At 40.0% G+C, this 21,884-nt stretch overlaps 1 protein-coding gene across 1 annotated transcript in view; it reads right to left on the bottom strand.

Moving 5' to 3' along the window:
* Positions 1–21,884, bottom strand: part of SGCD (sarcoglycan delta) — an 852,328-nt gene that overhangs the window by 599,008 nt on the left and 231,436 nt on the right. Inside the window, exon 3 of the mRNA XM_029218575.1 lies at positions 2,485–2,648. The gene's annotated coding sequence lies outside the window, so the exon portion shown is untranslated. The remainder of the gene's footprint in view (positions 1–2,484; positions 2,649–21,884) is intronic.

The following is a 21,884-nucleotide window of genomic DNA, read 5'->3' as shown; positions in this document are numbered from 1 at the left end:
GCTTAGGAAAATTAAATGGTTTTTCTAATATTCAGGCAGAAGTCTTATTGGCCTTTCTAAAGTCTGAGCCCATAACCACTAATTTATACTGTCTTCACTTGAAAAGACATCTGAAAAATCTGTTCAGTGCACAGGAGCATGGCAGCCAAGGAAGTATTATGCTCAACTGATGAACCAACATTGCCTCACTTCCTTCTTCCTTCCTGGAATTTGGGTGCTGGTCTGTGATCTGGGGCACATGCACACTACAGCTGAATCCAGACGTGTGATGAACACACACTGCAAAGTGGGATTTCTTCTCCCCTTATACTCTGTCAACAAGCAGAGAGTTTTATTTTCCCCTTTAGGGTTGATTGGCCTCTAAACCAGGAACATTTTTATGACCAAGTCCTTTAAAACTTTCTCTGCTGAATTTACATTTTAAGTACCCAGCATCTAGGTGAATATTCCTGACAGAACACAGGCATTCTCAATTAAAGATCAACACTCTCAAAGCAAAGAACTCAGTCATCAAAATCCCAATCCAAACCCCTCAACTGCTGTAGGTTTTTAGGACAAGCAGAGAAGAGCTTTTGTAGCTTTCCTCTCCAACAGATCAAGGACGTGTAGGCAGAGAAAGGCACTGCAGCGATACATCTATTATGTAGAATGTTTACACTTGGTGCAAGGACTCAAAAAAGGTACACTGTAGGTATTTTTGTTTCTGATTGTTAAATTACCTATTTAGCCTTTGAAACCATGTTAATGGAAAATCAATCCATAAATAGTATTTATACCTAAGCTGCTTTAAAGATGCCCTTTGATTCCAAGAGTGAAAAATAATTTACCTCCTTTACAAAAAATAAAAATAAAAATTCCCTGATTAAAAGGCAGAGAAGAGTTTGTTTGAAATGCCACCCTCACATTTTCACCAGTCTGTCAGCACTCTGTCAGAGGTACTAGGAGCAACGTGAACATGAAAGCTCAATGCATGGGCATTGGAGGCTTTTCCATAAACCACACAGAAAGTATGTGTGCTTCATCCTCATAGGAAGGCCTATTCATGATCAACTAAAAGTATATACCACACTTATTCCAGCAGTGAGTAATTCAGAGATACAATAAAAGCAAGCCTGTGACTATAACTCATTTGACTTTCATCAGCTCTGGACCTCCTCCACCTTGTACACATGATGACATATAGGAGGTCTATGGTGCCACAAGAAGGGACCCAGGGCAACACCTTAGCTACCTTGCTCTCCCAGTTGCCAAAAGCCTTTGGATTACGAGTGGGTTTTTTCTGTTTGTTTTTTGTTTTGTTTTCTAAGGAAATTAAAATGACAGCAAATGAGCTGTCAACTGAATTGTCAGAGACATCCTCCATTTTCTCTTGGACATGCCCTATTCAACCATATTTCTCCAGTGCTTTTAACCACCAACATACACAATCCCACTATTCTATACAATAGGTGAACACAGACTTAAATTCTAGTAAGTCTGGTAAAGAGTCTGGCTCCTAACCCTTCCTTGCTACACAACCTTAGAAAACCTTTCTACTTATCTCTCTTCTGGTTTCCCAGAACAGAAGTATCTATTTCAGATGGCTGTTATCAGTCGTACTTGTGACTTCTTTTTTCAAACCTTATAGCACAATGCCTGACTCACAACAACCATGAGTGGTAGTTTCTGGAGGATTCTCTCTCTCCTCCCTCCATCTGTCCCTCTCTCCCCACCACCCTCCACATATATAGATCATATATACACATCATATATATATGATCTACATAACATATATATGATGTGTATATACATGTATACACACACATATAGAGAGAGAACAATTATACACCACTCAACAAATTGTGTGTGTGTGTGTGTGTATATATATATACACAAATAATACATATGCATGTAAGTATGTGTGTCCATATATACACTACACACATACAGAATGATTATCACTGTAACCAGAAAACAAATGGGACCTCTTGACTCAACTTAGAAGAGTCTAATCCCAGCCTAGGTATGTATCCAAAAGATATATAAAGACAACCACCCAAAAAACCTTAAGATATAATACAACGTTTTGCCAAAAGTTTCCTGTGGATGTAGAAAATGGAAATATACAGTGTATTACACGCACTACTTCTTTACTTATCTCTCGACCTGAAGTCTTATCACATAGGCACAACCTCAACTTCTCTTTTCTTTCTATCAGAGACACCTGCACAAATGTCTCCTCATCCTTAGACTGACTCTCCTCTGGTCACCTCTATTACTGAGGTGGCATACTGAGGTGTCTCTATTACTGAGACAGTGCAGCCCTCAGTTTCTTCCATTGTATTTTTATCCATCTCACCACATCCAACAAGCTGGTAACAAAAGAGCAGATCATTGCTTAAAAGGAGAAAGGGAAAACGGAAAGAGAAAAAGAAAAGAGTAGATGAGGAGAACAGAAGGCAAAATGTATTTGCCTTCCAAAAAGATAAAGTCACAAGTCCATACCTTAGCAGTCCTAATCTTCTCGAATCTTGAACACAAAGTTCAGAGCAACATTGGGGTTCAGATAATCTCCTCAGGCCACCACCAAAGGGATGGTTTTCTTCACCTCCACGTGAGTTACAGGATAGCCTTCTCTAAGCCCCTGAGGACGGAGGTTTCTTCCAGATCTACAAAATCACAAGTGAAAGAAGATATTCAAAACAATAACAACAACAAACATACAACAATGATATTAGATTCCAGATCATTTGCTTTGAGGAAATTAAACAAAAGACACATTGTATTCTGACTGACATAAAATGCATAGTACTGGAATGGATTCAGTCTTGATCATACAGAATCATACAAGATCAGAAAAGGTCATAGTATATCAAGGCTGGAAGTTTTCTGAAGACAAGACTAGCCAAATTTGCTCATTTAACATATAGGGAAACTAACGATCAGAGAGGAAACGTCATTTTCCAGTGGTGATTCATTACCTGTGGCATATTTCAACCAGTGAAGTAAGCAAATCTTAGTAAACACAAGCAAGTTACTTAACCCTGTGGTCAATATGAAAATGAGACAAGGGGACAATACATCACTTCTTCATCTTGAAATCCTTGGCTTCTGAGATACCGAACTTGCCTATTATTAAGAGGGCCAGTCCCTGTTGGCTATGTCTGTTAGATCTGCTCAGTCTCCCAGTTTGCAACATAAGAGCATCCTGTGACTCAACCCTGGGCCTCCTGTCGAAGCACACTCGGCCACCAGGGGGCATCTTCCAGTTCTGTGGCTTAAGGTACTGTTACACATTCACAACTGTGAAATGTGTCTCCAGGCCCAGATACTTCCTTGAACTCCAGATTCCCCTACTGACGGACTGTCCAAAAACTCTACTTAGAATCCTAATAGATATGTCAGATATCGTATGCCCAAACTGAAGTCATAATTCTGTCACCCTTCTAAAGACAAGAAAGGTCCACACGCTTCTCAGTCAGTGGCAATATCATTCTCCCGTTTGTCAGCCCCAAACCCTTCCAGTCAACCTTGACTCCTCTCTCATACACACCCGATGTCCTCCACGACATCAACAAATTCCCGTGGCTTTATCTTCAGAATAAATCCAGCAGCTGATCACCCTTGCCACCTCCTTTACATCGCCACCCTGATCCAAGGCAGCGTTATGGACCTACGGGGCTGCATAGCAGGTGTGCTCAAACCACGGCTGTCACTCTCAAATGGACCCATGAGTAAGAGAGTGACTGACACTCCCCTACTCAAAACCTTCCACCACACTAAGAGTCAAAGTCATCACAAAAAGTCATCACTGTTATCACTGTCTTTCTCCCACTTATCCCAGTTATTCATCTCCAGCCATGCTGGTCTCCAATCGCTTCCTCCAACCTTCCTGTAACTCTGCTTGAGACTTAGGCTTTCATAGTTCCCTTCACCTGGAGTGCTCTTTTTCGCCTCACTATTTCACATCTTTGTTTCAATGGTACCTTTTCAGTGAGGCCTCTTGTAATCACCCTATTTAAAACTCTAGGGCTTCCCTGGTGGCGCAGTGGTTGAGAATATGCCTGCTAATGCAGGGGACACGGGTTCGAGCCCTGGTCTGGGAGGATCCCACATGCCGCGGAGCAACTGGGTCCGTGAGCCACAACTACTGAGCCTGCGCGTCTGGAGCCTGTGCTCCGCAACAAGAGAGGCCGCGATAGTGAGAGGCCCGCGTACCGCGATGAAGAGTGGCCCCGCTTGCCACAACTAGAGAAAGTCCTCGCACAGAAACGAAGACCCAACACAGCAAAAATTAATTAATTAATAAAACTCCTAAAAAAAAACCAAAATAAAACTCTAAAACCTGACCACATCTCCTCATTCCCCCTTCTCTGTTTAAAACTTGCAAAAGACTTTCTCATTTACTATATGGTTTATACTTGTTTACTACCTGCCTTCCCCAGTAAAACATAAGCTCCATATTGGCAAGGAATTTAATCTCCAGTATCCTTTTATATCTTCCAGCACTTCCCGCACAGCATGGCACAAAGGAGGAGCTCACTATATATTTTTGAATGAATGAATGAACAAACAGGAAGGTTAAGTAAACCTTGTCAAGGTCACTCAGATGACAACTGGCTCCAGCTAGATCTGAACCAAAAGCATTCTGTCTCCAGTGGACTTGATGCTATGTAACTGTGACTATGCTAATGACTTCCGGTGCTGGTGTTAGAAATAGATTCGGTAGAGTCTGACATGCATTATTACAGGTATTCGTGGATTAAGCAGATGAAATGCCCAAAATTATTTCTAGAAACAGCTGAAGAGTACATGCTGCATGCACTGGGATGAAGCTGCTTACATCCTAACACTGCAATTTCACTGTAACTTTCTCCCTGTCTTTCTCAGTCTCCCCTGCCCTTTCCTCCAAGACTTTATCTCTTGTCCCTCCCTAAAATCTAAGTCCCTGCCTTACTTGAGGAAATATGAGGACAGGAATCCAAGGTTAGACAAAGAAATGTGAAGATGTGTGTTTAGGGAAAAGGTGTGGGGCAGGAATCAAAGGACTTTGGATCTGAGTTTAATTGGTCACCAATTCACCTTGTGCTTTTAGGGTGATCCCTTTACCTCCCTAGGAGTCCGTTGCTCACTGGGCAAAAATACATGGCGTACAGAGATTTTCCAACTTTAAAAAATGATTATTTTCCTTTTTGATTAATAAAAGGCTCCCTTATTCTGAGCAGTCTAAGACTGGTTAGGAAATAGAGTATAGCATTTAAGAACGAGGCTTTGGGATAATCAGAAAACTCATTTCCTGGTTCCACCAGAATGAAACCCTGACTAAGAAATTCAATCTCTCTAAGGATCATATTTTTATGTAAAAGTGAAATGATAGAAATACCCATCCCCTTAGCATGTTTATGAAAATGAAACAGGGTAACATAGATAAATCATTCATTACCGCGTATGACGTTAAGTACTCAATAAAAGGTTGCTGCTCTTAATGTTTTATTTTCACGGTCGCAGGCTTACATACTGAACATGTCACGATTTTATCTACCTGTTATCTCACTGCCCCTCGGAGTTTGAGTCTTTCCTGCCTTGATCACATGAGGTTGCTTTTGGGGCCCTGGATGTGACTTTGGGCAGCTTTCTCTGGACTAACCTCAGGCTCAGATGGATATCGTTACTCCAACTGCCCTCACGGTCTGGGGGCAGGTGACAGAATTTTGTAACATGAGAAACTCAAGTTTTCTGGTTCGCTTCTTGTCCTCTTGATGATGCCTAGTAATTTGACGATCATCTTGGCCCTAGTATTGTAACAGGCTGATAATCGTCCAGCCCCAGTCTACAATTATTTCTGCATTCCAAAGCCAAGAAACACAACTCTGAAAGCAAACAATGCTATAATTCAGCACAATGATTTATGGAGTTATTAAAGAAACTGTGCTGACTGCTTTGAGAATTCAAGTCTCCAGTCTATCCAAATCCAACTTTCTTTCTTCCTAACTGATATTAAGAAACTGTCTATGTTTGGGTGGTAACAACATAAAAATGTCACCTACCTTTCAGATTTCATTATACCACAACCTAATAAAAAGTTAAGGTGCTGTAGGGAAAAGTTACTTACATTCCATTCTAAGTCATTGAAGTGCTTGCTCAGAAATGCATTTGCTAACAAATATTTACTGAGTGCACAATATTTGCCATCATTTTGTTAAGGACTGGAGATTTGGTAGGGAATATTAAAGACTTTACTGCTACCCTCGTAAAGTTTTCACTCCAGCAGCTTTTGTCTTTTGCAATTTCCTAACTTCTGCCCAGATGCGGTAAGACATGGCAACCCTCCCTACAAAGTTGATGATTCAGCGACATAGTGATAGAGTGTACTGATATAAGGAGCCTAATTTCTGCTTGATATAGAGAGAGAATTCTATAATTCTTGGTTTTCTTAGGAGACAATGTCATTTCCTTAGTTTGCTCCCCACTCCTCACCCAACACACCCCTCTTCTGAATTGATCCTGGTTTATTTACCTCCTTCAACAAAGAAACAAAAATTGTTCACCAAGGGCTTCCCTGGTGGTGCACTGGTTGAGAGTCCGCCTGCCGATGCAGGGGACGTGGGTTCGTGTCCCAGTCCGGGAAGATCCCACATGCCGGGGAGCGGCTGGGCCCGTGAGCCATGGCCGCAGAGCCTGTGTGTCCGGAGCCTGTGCTCCGCAATGGGAGAGGCCACAGCAGTGAGAGGCCCACGTACCGCAAAAAAACAAAAAAATTGTTCACCAAATCCACAAGTACACGATTCATTAACGAGATGCTACGTGGGTGGTAGGGTATACAGGACACTGAGCTCAGATGACACAGCTTCAGAAATTAGCTTTTTTGAAATCTTTGGAAACTGTGATGGAATTAATGCTGTTATATGGCAAAAATAAACTGAGAAAGTATATATACTGGAAATATGGTCAAAGGGAAAAACGTCAAGATAGAACAACATGCGTCTTAAATCACCAATGTCTGCGTGGTTAGAACGCGAATCATAGAGGCAGGTGGCATGTTTGCCTGTTGGGCAGCCTTGAATGCTTCAGGGAATATCTCATTTTTCAAGGGGTATCAATTAGTAGCTGTTCTGGTGGCAGAGTGGGAACCACACCTAATGGTTGGGCATGCATTAAAAATGACTAATTTGAGTACAGAATACACATGGGCATCGATCCACAAATGCACCCAAACACACTCCCAAGAGAGGCAGGCAACCAGAGAGGGTAGGGCCAGGGAAAGCAGGAGGGGGACATAAGGGTACTGACAACTCCAAAATGGATCTTGATTAAGACTTCAGAGCGGAAGGGTGCCCGGAGAAGGGATGAATTATGAATTTAAATCTACCTGCACCAGCAGGGTTGGGTCCTGCTGGAAATCAGAGAAGCAATGCTGTAGAGACTTACCTTTCCAAGAGAACTGTGATTATACATACACCACACACGCACCCAAGGCTGCGCCTCACATACCCACACACAGCATTCTCATTGCCAGCAATGCTTTGCAATATGTACCTTACTTCCATTTGCATATAAAGAAGCTGGCATTTGGATTAAGCAATTCGCTTGAAATCACTCAACTAGAAAGGGACAGGATTCAAATTCAGAACAAACCCTGATGCTTAGTGGTATTCCCCAAGCATGCTGACAATCACAGTCGATTCTTTCCTAGATTTTCTTTCCAATTAAACCTAGTTCTGACACTTGGAAATGCCCCATTTTGAACCCCAAAGGAAGAATGCAGTCTCCTAAGAATGTAACTGTGAAAACTGGCCCAGCTCAGTCTCTGCCGAGGACAGCAAAAGCACACATACAGGAGAGGGCACGTTTCTTCCAAAGTCAGAGGAGGCCACACCACATACTGGAACAGTTGCTTCCTGAGCAGCAGAGATAGGGGACCAAATCAATTTGTAAAATATTAATTATATTTTCTACGAGTTGACATTATTGAAACAGTGTCGGGCCCATGCAATGTAATATACTTAGGGGATCTAGGTGCTCCCCTGTAACTGTAATCACCCCCTGCTGGCTACGTATTGAAGACCTTGCCTGCTATTCATCCGTAGTTTGGACACCAAACAATAAAATTGCTAGGGAATAGCAAAATAAAATCTGTGCCCTGGGTTTTAAGGAGTATAGAACACATCGAGTGACTTTTAGATACCTGATCTCTTACCAGTGCATTAGCACCTCACCTCCTTACCTGGTCAGCCTTTTAAATTGAATGGTGAAACCAAAAGTAGTCTGAAGAAAAGTCACTAAACATTATCATGGAATTTCAGGGAATTTCTTAGCATCGGGGCTAACTGCTGGTCTGTATTCTTCTTTGCTAGTTAATAAAATATTTATCTCCAACTTCATAAAGTGGGTCAAACACTGATGGTTTGTAGGTAGTAACAGCAGTGGCTCACAAGATGTACTTCTTAATAGTTAGTGTTCATAGAAGACATTATGCCCACCCTCACCCCTCTCCGTTGGCACCTGCCCACTAGCCCTCCAAGTCTGACATTTGCTCTTTCAGATATCTAGAAATACAGGTCTCCCTTTGCTTTAGGAAATAGGTCTTTGGTGCCAGAGAAGCCATCTTTGCTCCCAGTCTAAGAGCAAGTATACATATAAAATCCCTAAATACATCCACTCTTTGCATGATTCGCCTGTTCAGTCACAACTACCCATAAACTTCCACACTTGCCTGTGGACCAACATCCCACTTAGATACTAACAAAATTTACAGTGGCAGCATGCTACCCCACGTGACCTCAAATCCAAACAGTGGGTGTTCTGTACTGCCTTAAACCCGGATAACAGCTGAGCTCATCACACCCTCCTTATCTGTTAGCCTGGAGATACAACTGGACCACATGCTTAGATGGGTCAATGATAAAATTACCAGGGGCCATTTTAAGTAACAGCTTTCCGTGTATCTCCAGATAGTAACACGATAAAGAAAAGTATTAAAAAGCATTGCCTCAACCCCAGAACACTGGCCCCTGACCTCCTATTCTTGGTCACACACATGTCAGATCCACTGTATTACAGCACTGTGAACACCATGGAAGGCTGCTCAGCAAAAACGTGTACAAGGAGGCTGTCAACCAGGACACAGTTGTGCCTTGATACAATCAACTCCAAAGGTAATACTGTGTTAGATCCCTGCTCAGGTTTGTTTCCTGGCTCAGCTACCTACTATCTGTATCTTTGGACATGTTATTTAACCTCTCAGTGCTTCATCTGCAAGACAAATCACAATACCTACCTCAAAGGGTTCTTGGTGAGGAGTAATTTTAACACACTAATGCTCTATTTGAATTGATACAAGGTATGTACGTTATTAATTCATGGTGCTATGAATTTTATTACATAAAATAATACCTCGATCATCATGCCTTAAAAGGATTTTGGGATCGTAAAAAAGAGTAATATGTGTGACAATACATTTATGTCTTGCCTACTGGACCAAGTCGTTGAGAACATGAACTCCATTGTGGGTGTTGTTTATTTCTCTTAGGCACAGAGTAAGAATGCAATATAGAGTCAATGCAGAGACATATCCATCTGTGGACATAAATTAATCATTTATGACACTCTTTGCTGGCTGATTTCCAAACAAAGCTACACCATTTCTTTGCTACCACTGTGGTGGTCAAAAGGAAAGCCTGGCCTAGGGAATGACCAGGTCTTCTCCCACGCTCATGTGTTGGGTAAACCCAATATAATCTACGAATAAAGAGAGGGGGAATTACAGCCCAACACCCATCCTATTAACGAAAGAACTGATTACCATCATTACTGGTAATCAACAAGAAGAGTCTCAGTGACATTATTTATTGAGCTTGTATGTGGCAGCACTGTGCTGAGCTTGTATTTGCTCATGAAATACTCCCAATAAACGAAAGAGATAATGTTATTAGGATTCCCATATCGCGTATGGGGAAGATGGCTCAGAGTATTAAAGTAACAGCATCACAGAGTGTTGACTGGAACCTTTGAGAGTCTGATTTTTCCAGTTTGTTATTTATATTCTTACACTGCTTATGTAATTCTCTTAGGGTTAATCTTTTCATTTCATAAGAGCAAAGAGTTAATATTCCTAATATATAAAGATCTTCCGAAGAGAGAAAAGAAAAACACTAATAATTGTCTAGAAAAATAGGCAGGGGATATCAATAGGAAATTTAAAGAAAGTTAAATGCAAATAGCCTATGAACTCAGCAACACTCATAAAAGAAATGCCAATTATAGATGGGAAAATTAGAACATTAATGAGAATAATAACTGTAAAGGAATAAAACAGTTCAGATATATTTAAACCTATGAATTTATAGTGATACTAAGAAAAAAAAAAAAGGACCCCATGGGTCACAAGTGGAGGGTAATAGAGAACCAAATCAATATTTTGAAAATGGCAAATAAAAGAAAATCATGCTTTTGTCCTGCCTTTCCTTGTGACCTATAATCAAATACCGATAAAAAGAAATTTCCATTTGTAGCAAAAATAAAAACAAAATTTGAATACCAACAGTTCGTAAGCCCTAATAAAATAGTAGATATTGGTAATAATTATCAGTGGCTGCTACGGTCACAAAAGAAAGAAATTTTACATGCCTCGTGCTGGAAGCACATAGTCTCACTTGTGAAGTGGTCTAGCCAAAAACAGTAAAACCTGAATTCGATCTGCTAGCTTATGGGAAATATGGGTGACTACAAACTTTGCTATACACATCACAGGGACACAATCAAGAACATCCAGACTGTGGGACTGTCTACGGGACAAACAGCCCTGTTGTCGTCAACAAGTAAAGTGCAAGGAAAATAAAGGAGAGTGATGAGGAACCCATGGATTAAGAGGCTTAGGAGACATGCAAGTCAATTCTAAAGGACAGAACTTATTTGGATCTTGATTTACAAACTTTATTGGATCTATTTTTTACAAAGAAAAAATAAAATCAGTAATTTTACAAGTGACTAGATATTTGATAATACTAAATAACCATGAGTATCTTCAGTGTACTAATGGTATCGTCCTATTTATAAAAAGGATGTCACCTTTTAGCGATGAATACTGAAATATTTAGAGATGAATACAAAGAAAAGAATTGGAGAGGGCCATAGGGATCAGCCAATTAAATTATATTATTTTGCAGATGAGAGGAGAGTGGCTTGAGACACAGAAGTGGGTGGGGTCCGGCGGCTAATAAGAACCCAGGTCTCTAATGCTCAGTTCCCAGAATTCAAGACCAAGCCACACCATGTGGCACCTTAAATACTTCTATGATCCTGGTAAAACTACAACTTGCCTTATATCTAGTATCAGAAAACTGGTAAGAATATATAGGACACAGGAAGAGTTGTGCCTCGTGTCGGGGAGCTTGAGATGGGTAGGAGGAGTTTATTTTTATATAGACTTCATTATAGCACTTTTAGGTTGACAGCAAAATTGAAGAGAAGGTATAGAGAGTTCCCATACATGCCCTGCCCCACACGTGCACAGCCTCCTCCACCATCAACATCTTGCACCACACTGGTATAACGGTTACAACTGATGAACCTACACTGACACATCAAAATCACCCAAAGTCCAGAGTGTACCTTAGGGTTCACTCTTGAAGTTGTACATTTTATGGACTTCGACAAATGTATCCACTATAATAGTATGATACAGAATGGTTTCCTGCCCTAGAAATCCCCTGTTCTCTATCTATTCATCCCTCCCTCGCACCACCCCCTGGCAACCACTGATCTTTGTACTTTTTCCATAAGTTTTCCTTTTCCAGAATGTCATATAGTTGTATTCATACACTATGTAGCCTTTTCAAATTGGCTTCTGTCACTTAGAAATATGCATTTAAGTTTTTTCCATGTCTTCTTATGGCTTGATAGCTCGTTTCTTTTCAGCACTAAGTAATATTACATTGTCTGGATGTACCATACTTTCTTGATCCAGTCATCCACTAAAGGGCATCTTGGTTGCTTCCAAGTTTGGGCAGTTATGAGTAAATCTGCTGTAAACATTTGCGTGCAGGTTTTCATGCGAACTTAAGCTTTCAACTCCTTTGGGCAAATACCAAGGAGGGGCACGATGGATGGCAGGATCGTAAGGCAAGAGTGCATTTAGTAAGAAACTGCCACACTGTCTTCAAACGGGTTTAACAAATCAGCTCCTCAAGTGAAAACCATGCATATCCAATGTTATTCTAAAACTATCTTAGAGGGCTTCCCTGGTGGCGCAGTGGTTGAGAGTCCGCCTGCCGATGCAGGGGACACGGGTTCGTGCCCCGGTCCGCGAAGATCCCACATGCCGCGGAGCGGCTGGTCCCGTGAGCCATGGCCGCTGAGCCTGCGCGTCCGGAGCCTGTGCTCCGCAACGGGAGAGGCCACAACAGTGAGAGGCTCGCGTACCACACACACACACACACACACACACACAAATCTTAGAAAGGCAGCATGTTGAGGCTGAAATTACAGATTTCAAAAGCCTCTAAGCTGTAAGTTCTGTGAGGGAAGGGAATTTTTTAGTAGGTCACTGTATTCCCAATAGTATTCCTAGTACCTAGAACAGTGATGGTACATAATAAGTTCTCATAAAATGTTTGTTAAATGAATAGATAAATCCAAAGGAAAAAGATATTTCTTTCAGTTTTATAGCAGACAGCTGTTTGTTTAGTTAAACAAGTGTAGTGAAGACTCATCTTAGGGGCCTGGTAGTGTGAAAAATAAGTATTTTTAAGCAATCGATTATCACTCAGATCAAGTCTTCACCCTATAAGAAATGTGAAAGTCTGGAACAGACAGAGAAAAAAGCAGAATGAAGCCTTGCCTCTTACTCTGGGGCATGTGCTCATTGAATGAAATGGGGGACAGAATCTTCTGCATTATTTAAATAGTTCCCTCTTCACTTGACATGCATGTACAGTTGAATTTACGTAAATTAAATGCACATAAGTTGAGGCTCCACTATAATTGCAAAACCATTGCATTGGAAATAAGCTTTCATTGAAATCACATTAGAAACCAGAAAGATTAAATTAGATTTAGAAACATATTTGGCCCCATCAAGAAATAGATTACAGGGACTTCCCTGGTGGTGCAGCGGTTAAGAATCGCCTGCCAATGCAGGGGACACGGGTTCAAGCCCTGGTCCGGGAAGATCCCACATGTCGCGGAGCAACTAAGCCCGTGCGCCACAATACTGAGCCTGCACTCTAGAGAGCACGAGCCACAACTACTGAGCCCACGCGCCACTACTGGAGCCCGCGCCCCTAGAGCCCGTGCTCTGCAACAAGGGAAGCCACCACAATGAGAAGCACTGCAACGAAGACCCAACCCAGCCAAAAATAAAATAAGTAAATTAAAAAGAAAAAAAGAAACAGATTACGGAAAGTTTATAAAACAATACAGATACACATCACAGGCCAGTAAAGTACCTGGCTAGGAAAGGAAACAGCCTCGTTACCTAAACCAGGAAAGGAAAGATGTCATCTAACTTCAAAACAATGACTATGGAGTCAATCAAACCTTTGAACGAAACCCCTGCTCTTCAAATTTAAGCAATTCACCTACTCATCTGGCCTCAGTTTCCCATGATATAAAAGAGGTACAATAATACCTATGGGTACTGAAAGGAGAAAAACTATATGTGACAGGTCTAGCACACCGGTTTTCAATTTTCAAAACAAACTCACAAAAAAATCATAGTAGCAAGTCCTTAAATCTAATATGAAGTTCTGGGAAATACAGGTTTGCTGATCCTAAGCCTTCCCAAACACAGTACTTCCCACCACAGCGCAAGCTAAGCTACTATTTAATATTTATTAAGAATCCATGGAGCCCTATGAATTACATAAACATGCCTTAGATGGCTGGCTATTATCTTTCCCTCACCCTTCTTCCCAGGCAAATGTGAAGCTAAATTAGTCACTTATCATAAGGTTCTCTGAAAACATTAAAGTCTAAAGAAGTGCCTGATAATAGTTCTTAGCCATCTGGTACCAAGTGCTGCTCACAAACTGACATGAACCATTTGGTAAAAATCAAAAAAAGTCTATCTTAACTTTACATTTCACTTACTGAAGGTTCTAAGTTGAGAAATTTCTAAGAGGAGAAAATGGTTTATTAAAAAGGAAAACAAATGGGTAAATCCTTGAACTCATTCGCAATCTCACAGGAAAGCTTAAAGAAATTTCTACCTCTAGCGTCCAGTTTTAATTAATAAACTTAAGGCAAATTATACACTTTACCCATCCACGCATGCACCCAGGTGTATACACACATAATACACACTTGGGAAAGGATAAAATGTGGTTGCTTTCCTTTCTACGTCCTTTCACATGAATAGCAACACATCAACTTGCCAAGAAACAAGCAAAACTGCCACCAAGAAGCTTACCTACAGTGCCTCTCACGTGAAAGGAGAGCTCTCCATCTACCATGAGCCACACACCTCTTCCAGACTAAGCCACTAAAAACAGTTCTCACTTGCCTGATGATAACAGACTTCTACCTGGTCTCTAATCAATTCATCTCTGGCTGACCTCAAGCCATTCTCTACCCTATAGTATGAATGAGCTTCTCAAGATAAACCATTTCTATTACTCAGCCTAAAATGTTTCAAAGACTTCCCACTGCCCTTAGGAAAAAATACCAAATCCTTACCATGGTTTAGAAGATTTTCTGAGACCTGGCCCTTATTTCACCAGTCTCATCTTGGATCATACACTTCCACCTACTCAATGTGCACCAGCCATACTGGCCGCCTTCCCTTTACCGTGAAGAGCCATGTTCCTTCTGGGCTCAGGGTCTTAACCATATTGGAAACACAAAGTATGATCTTTACCCCACAAACCCTCAGAAAAAGATTTTCTGGATGACTTGGAGTCTCCTCTTTTTTCTCATTCATGAGGAAGTTGGGTTCACTGGTCCAGGAATGTTCCAGATGTTCCATGGATATTAACTCCCTTCCTTTCTTTAACAGTGGAAATATATCCTCTTTGCTGGGATCATATTTTCTAATACTTTTTTCTCATTTAAATTTTCTCTCTCTCATTCTGCCCCCACCACCCACCCAAAATCTCAAGACGGTTCACAATATATTTATCCTCACCCCATATACAAGCTGGCAACCTGGATGCTTAACTCACTTCTCAAGCAGAGCTGGAATCAATTGAGCCCCTCTCCTGGAGTAGCTAGAAGAACATTACTTATCTTTCAATGATTTTATGACAAGTTCCAGCTTCTGAAAATTACTGGATATTACTCTAAAAATAAAACATTACTTATAATTATCCCTTAGAATGGAACAAATCATTATAATAAGTTGAAACGTTATCTTGGATATGGAGGAGAGAGTACTTATTTGAAAAAAAATTGCCAATGTACATGAAAAAAAGCTCATTTTGGAGAGGAAATAGGAGAACAAGAAACTGCTTCATGCTTTCTGAAATTCATTATGCTGATGCTAATAACCAACCCAATGGTGTACAGTCTCCCAGAACCCTGGGAAAGAATTACACAAAGTGTGCTGTAACGAACAGACATTATAGGTGAGTGAAAAGTATTTTCTTAATTCTTGTTGGAGATGATATTTTGGATTTTTTTTGGATAGGAACTGAGACAAATAAGTTAACGTGGAAATATGGCCATTATATACAATTGCAAGGGAAGAAATAAAGCCTTATAGAAGTCTGTGAATAGGAAAAAGGAAGTATCAGTCAAAGTAATAATAAAATCAAAGTCCCATTCATATGCATTGACTCATTTCTTCTTCTTAACTAGCTTATTAGGAAGGTTCTATTATAACCCTCCACTTCACAAGTGGGGAAAACAAGCAACTTGCCCAAAGTAGCAGTGCTGGATTTCAATCAAGGTGATTAGGCTCTAGAAGCCACCCTCATAACCACGGCACTGAACTGCTTCTCATGTCTTAAATCAGACATAAAGGGATATGTTCAATATTACATTGTGCCACTGACCCCCCCCCCAAAACCCTGGAGTTAGTAGCTCCAGATAATGCAGAAATAGACACACACAATGTTGTGTAAAGAGGAAAACTAAATCTTAGAGATCTGATTTGTACCAAATGATGCAAGATCTCCTAGTTCCTAATCCATAGGAATTCCCCCAAACCAAGGTTCCCCATTTGGAGTGCCTTTGAGACACGTGTCACTGTGTTGACAATGAGTCAGACAGTGGGTGATAAATGATTTAGCAGAGTAAATATAGGCCCTGTGGGTTATCAGGGAGGGATAACCTTCACCTGGGGTATTAGAGAAAGAGGGGCTGCCATCTGAGGTTGAAGAATATATAGCTGAATAAAGCATAAGAAGAGAGAAAGAGATGTGAAGATACTTCTAGGCAGAAAACACTGCATAGGAGAGCCTGGAAGAGAGAATGCTATGTTTTCAAGGAACTTAAGGAAGTCTCATATAGATCCAAATGAATGGATGAGACATACGTTTTTAGGATGGAACATTATAAGCAATCACAATGGAAAATCAACTGGGATGAGACCACACAGAGCTGTGCAAGCTACATGAAAGCGTTAAACAGATAAAGCTAATTTTAGAATTAAGGAGAGAGCAAGACTTCTAGCTGGCATGGCTCCCACCTACCCTCCCAGTCCACGTGCCTACTGTAACACCCCCACTAGAGAGAAATCAGAGAAGAACTAAGCAAAACTGAATGACTGAGATCTGCACAGGGGCTGAAAAGAAGATGAAGCCAGAAGGTAAGACGTGAAGGGAGAAGAGGGAAGAAAGCATGTGTCCAAAAAATGGAGTTTTTACTTCCCAAGAAGGCAAGCAACTACAGTGATAAGACTCCTCTGAGCGATGAGATCAAAGGATTTTCCAGCGGTATGTCAAAGCCAGCTAGCGAGAGCCACATGTTCCATTCTCAGGAATTTTGTGAGCTGGGTGTTCAATCGCTGGTAACTTGAAATCAGGCAGGTTGGGAATACTTTTTCCCTGAACACCAGCAAATGCTTTAAAATAAGGGTTTTCCTTTCTGAGAGCTGGTTACCAGCGCACTGTTGCCTATACTCACAGAGGATTTAGCAGCATTATTGCTGTTATTGGAGGGAGGTAAGTAGAACAGTACAGAGGAGCCATTTTTGAAGTTTCCCATTTCTCCATGTACTCTTCATGCACTGGAAAAGGTAACACAAGCCCAAAGTAAAGTGCGGTGCATCTTAAGGGCTTCTGTGTTGGCTTATCTCACTCTCAGTGAAGCTAAATACTGAACGTGATCAACCCTCGTATCCATGAGTTTCTATCCATGTTTGTAGCTATAAAGCTTTACAAAATTTATTGAATAAAAGCATTACCTTTGCTTAAGAAAGGCAACAAGGCTTGGTAGAAATTCCACCTATGGATCTCAACACTGCCGAAGATCCCATCAGTGGCCTCAATATCCTTAAAGTTAGTAAGATTAGGAGTTTTACAAGGCTGTTCCAAAGACAGAAAAGAACATACCATAAAGATATATTCCAGACAGTATATGAAAAGTAAATACCTAAGCACTTTCGTTATTATTATTTATAATTGATCACATTTATTGAATGCTTGCTATATGTGGAAGGCATCCAATCACATAAAAAACTACACTTGGTTACAAGTATTAGCCCCATTTTACAGTTGAGAAAATTCAGCCTTAAAAGCTAAATAACTTGTCCAAAGTTGTATTATTATTAAGAGACAAGAGTTCTCAGCCACTGAATCCAGAGCAAAACTCTTAAAACCTACAAGTGCCTCACAAAGATATTTTAACATTATTAGATGTTATGGGATGCAGACAGTACAATGTAATTGTTACAATTTTGAAACTAACATTATTAAAATGAAACATGTGGCCTACAATACACCCACTTACCAAATTAGACAACATTCTTCATACTTTTTACAAGATATGTAATGAGTGTCCATGTCAATTGAAGCTAATGGCCTACTTTCTTACATCTCGTACATTTCTAGCCCAATCAGTTGAGTGGTACACATACCAAGAGGCAACTATGTTTGTTCCCAAACCTGTTTATCTCAGTTATTCTTGCTTACAAAAGTGCTTGTTTCTACAATATTATAAACACCATGTAAATCAATAAAAATATGTGGAAAAACTGGACTTGCTGTTTTCATAGAGTAAGTTGAAAAATAGTGGTGCAAGGAATTCCCTGGCAGTCCAGTGGTTAGGACTCTGTGCTTTCACTGCCAAGGGCATGGGTTCAATCCCTGGTCTGGAAAGTAAGGTCCCGCAAGCCACATGGTGCGGCCACAAAGAAAAAGAAAAGAAAAGAGAGGAAGGAGGGGAAGGAAGGAAGGAAGGAAGGGAGGGAGGGAGGAAGGAAAGAAGGAAGGAAGGAAGGAAGGAAGGGGGGTAAAGAGGAAAGGAAGGAGGGAGGGAGGAAGGCAGCAAGGCATAAAAATAGTGGTGCAAATACCACTATAATATGGCAGAAAATATTAACTTGCACAAAAGACACATCCATAATCCATAAAGTGGAATCCATAAAGAGGGATCAAGAGTGGGCATGACAGAGGCAAAGGTTAACTACTTTTGGTTGACTTGAGATTACGTGGAAGACAGAGCGCTTCATGGAAGAGGGGGTAATCGGCTTAACTTTGAAGAATGACTACATTTTGGAAAGTGGATATTACACAAATTTAAATTAATATGACCAAATAGGGACCAATGGCAGAATCTAATTTAGAAGCATATTTTGACAAAGAACTACTGAATTAGAACAGAATAATAAAGTGAGAACTGCTAGTCTTGGCAACTCATTATTCAGAGGTTTCAAACTGAAACCATGGATGGGCTGCTAGGGGTTCCATGGACTCCTTTCACTTGATGAAAAATGTGTTGTTATTTGCATTTTCCCTAAGGAAAAGGGCCTACAGCTTCTAATACAAAAAGAGATTTAGAACCACTAGCCGTAAGTCTTATTCCAAAGTGAACTGATAGGCTAATGAGGTAGCTACTGCCTGTCTCCTAGAATGATAAGTATTCTAAGTTAGTTGTAATACCAGCTTTATTTGCTTTTAAGTATTCATAACAGACACCACAAGTAATGGGCAGTGACTCTGAAAAGACAAAAAATAATTCTGGGCAGAAAAATGAAGTGGGGTGATCACATATCTCAGAAAAACTCTCAATTCTACGTAGGCCCACAAGAACCCTTTCTTCAGAGATCAAACGTCAAGGTTAAGAAATACATGCTGTAAACCCCCCCCAAAAGCATAAGCAATAGGATACATGTTTTCTAAAAATTATTAAAAAACAACTTAAGTCTCTTCACCTTAAGATATTGGATACACTAAAATAATGCATTAGGAAAGACTGAACAAATTAAAGAAAAATGCCAAAATATCGTGTTTGCACGTATTCAACGTCACTAAAAGGGGGATTCACTTTACAGACATGTCAGTGGGCAAGAAAGAGAAGCAGCAGTATCTGTCCCCAAAAAGGGATTTATGGGATACATCCTTCTAATATGTTCCAGAATTGTAATACTTTTAGTAGTGCTTTTCTAAGTGGTGAACAGTTCAATATGGATCATTAGTCAGTGCGTGTTTAATTACATACCAGTATTTCTCAAAGATTAAAAATGTCTGTAGTTCAATTATTCCCACATAGGAGGCCCCATTTTCTACTCATTCAGTTTGGAACAATGTAGTCGCAAAATGTATTGTTTTAGATTAAAATCTGTTTGATAGTGCTCCACAGAGCTGATTTCAAAGAGGAAAAAAATACACCTGTTTCACATCTCAGGGAGAATACTAGCTACTGCTTTATACCTTTCTGCATTCATTTTGATTCTAGAGAACAGCCATGCCCCCCTCGGCCCTTTTTCTCCATCACCACTTGCACACAATCTCAATTTTCACACAGCTAGCCTTTCAAGTCCAAGTCACGAGAAATGGCTAACCTTTCATTTAAATGATCTCAACTCTGGTTTTGAGGTCCTGTCCCTACACATAAGCAGATCATCTCCAGAGATTTGGATCAGTGCACGTAGTTACCAGCACAATAACATTCTGACGAAATCCTATGTGATCCTTCACAAGGAGAGATCATTTCCTCAGGAAGAGAACAAGAAACGATAGTGTTTAAGTTCTGAATTTAAGGTAGAAGACCCAGAAAAACAATTTAAAATATAAGTGCTGCTCAGAATAATTTACTTGATTACACGTACTGCAAGTATTTTCTTTCATGTTGTTGTAATGAACCTGACCATGAAAAAACAAATTTATGTCTGTCGTCTGTTTCATTTTGAGCTGAGCTCATTTGGTGCGGAAAACCTACAGTTTAATTGCTTGATTTAAATTTGGCTATTAGAATGCATACTGAAACACTACTGTTTTAATTACGTTAATTTATAACTGAAAAGCTAAATTTACAAAGGCAATAACATTAATTATTTACGTGCCCATTAAAGCTGAATATATATTACAAAGCTAACTGGTTTCATAATTCTGCCCAAAAATTAAAAACAAGTTTGTTCACTGATTTATATTAGAAAGGTACACATATTCTCGGCAGGTTACTTGTTTTTATTGTATTACATGAAAATGTGTAAAATACTTTCTCTATCTGTACAACATTCCACATTACTTCTTCCTTCCTAGGTTAAAATGCATTTTAAAAAGGGAAGGATTAGGGCTTCCCTGGTGGTGCAGTAGTTAGGAATCCTCCTGCCAATGCAGGGGGCACAGGTTCGATCCCTGGTCCAGGAGGATCCCACATGCTGTGGAGCAGCTAAGCCCGTGTGCCTAGAGCCCGTGCTCTGCAACAAGAGAAGCCACCGCAATGCGATCTAATTAATGAATCTTTTATGCTGATTACTAATAGGAATTGCACACAAACCTTATGACAAATTAAAGCAATACATACGGGCTTTGGATGAACTAATAATCCACATTTTGCTTGGTAAAACATGTTAGGCACTGTTGGAAAAATACCATTTAATCCAACATGGTTTTTTCTTTTTTGAACTATAAATGTTTAAAAGAGAAGACTGTGATAGAGGGGAAAAAATTAAACATATACAATAGTGGGCTCTTACTGAGTTCCTAAAAGAAATGTTATTTAAAAGCTTATGTATTACTCCATATAAACTATAACTGCTTTATGAAAAAGAAATAAAACAAACGGTCTATTTTATTAGACAAAGCACCAGCAGTGCAGGGGACCACAGAATTGGATGTAATACTGATGAGCAAACAAACATCAACATTATTTTACACGTGTGACTTCTGAAAAATGTCTCAGAAACTCCTAGAATCTGGATGTATACATCGGCAGGCTTGAGTCACCAAACATCTCACAACATGTAGAACAATCTCACCGAAAAAAGACATCTAGACAATAGCCTCCTCAAGTTAGGAAAAATCAAAAACCATGAAAGACCAATAAAGATGTTAAAAAATATATATATCAGCTTAAAATATGAAAAAAAAAACCATGAAAGAATTCTTCTAAAATACTGACAAATTCCAGGCAATCAACTAAACCATGCCCTTTCCAGCATATCACACATTCTCTCACATGAACGAACAATCAAGAAATCTTTATTTGCATCTGGAGAGCAAATTCATCACTGGATGGAGTTATAACAGTGTAGTCAATGGAAGTTGGGGTAAACTGGAAGGTGGCGTAAACATTTTGATACACTAGCAACATTCTAATTTTCTTCTACCTTAGGCTACCAAGGAAAGACACTCAACATTTTTTTTTTTAATTTTGGCCACAGAAATTTTTTTCAAAGAAACTTAACTATTTCTGTAACATTTATTCCACAAATAGTTATTGCACGTGGGCTAGGACTGTTCAAAGCCCTAGTAGTAATAGAGCTATGAATATGATGAAGAGAGCTAAAAATTCTGTGAGGTTAT

The sequence above is a fragment of the Monodon monoceros genome, unplaced genomic scaffold (assembly GCF_005190385.1).
Source record: "Monodon monoceros isolate NGI ecotype Baffin Bay Population unplaced genomic scaffold, NGI_Narwhal_1 Super_Scaffold_12, whole genome shotgun sequence".
Lineage (NCBI taxonomy): Eukaryota > Metazoa > Chordata > Mammalia > Artiodactyla > Monodontidae > Monodon > Monodon monoceros.
This window is presented reverse-complemented; position numbering and strand designations above follow the sequence as displayed.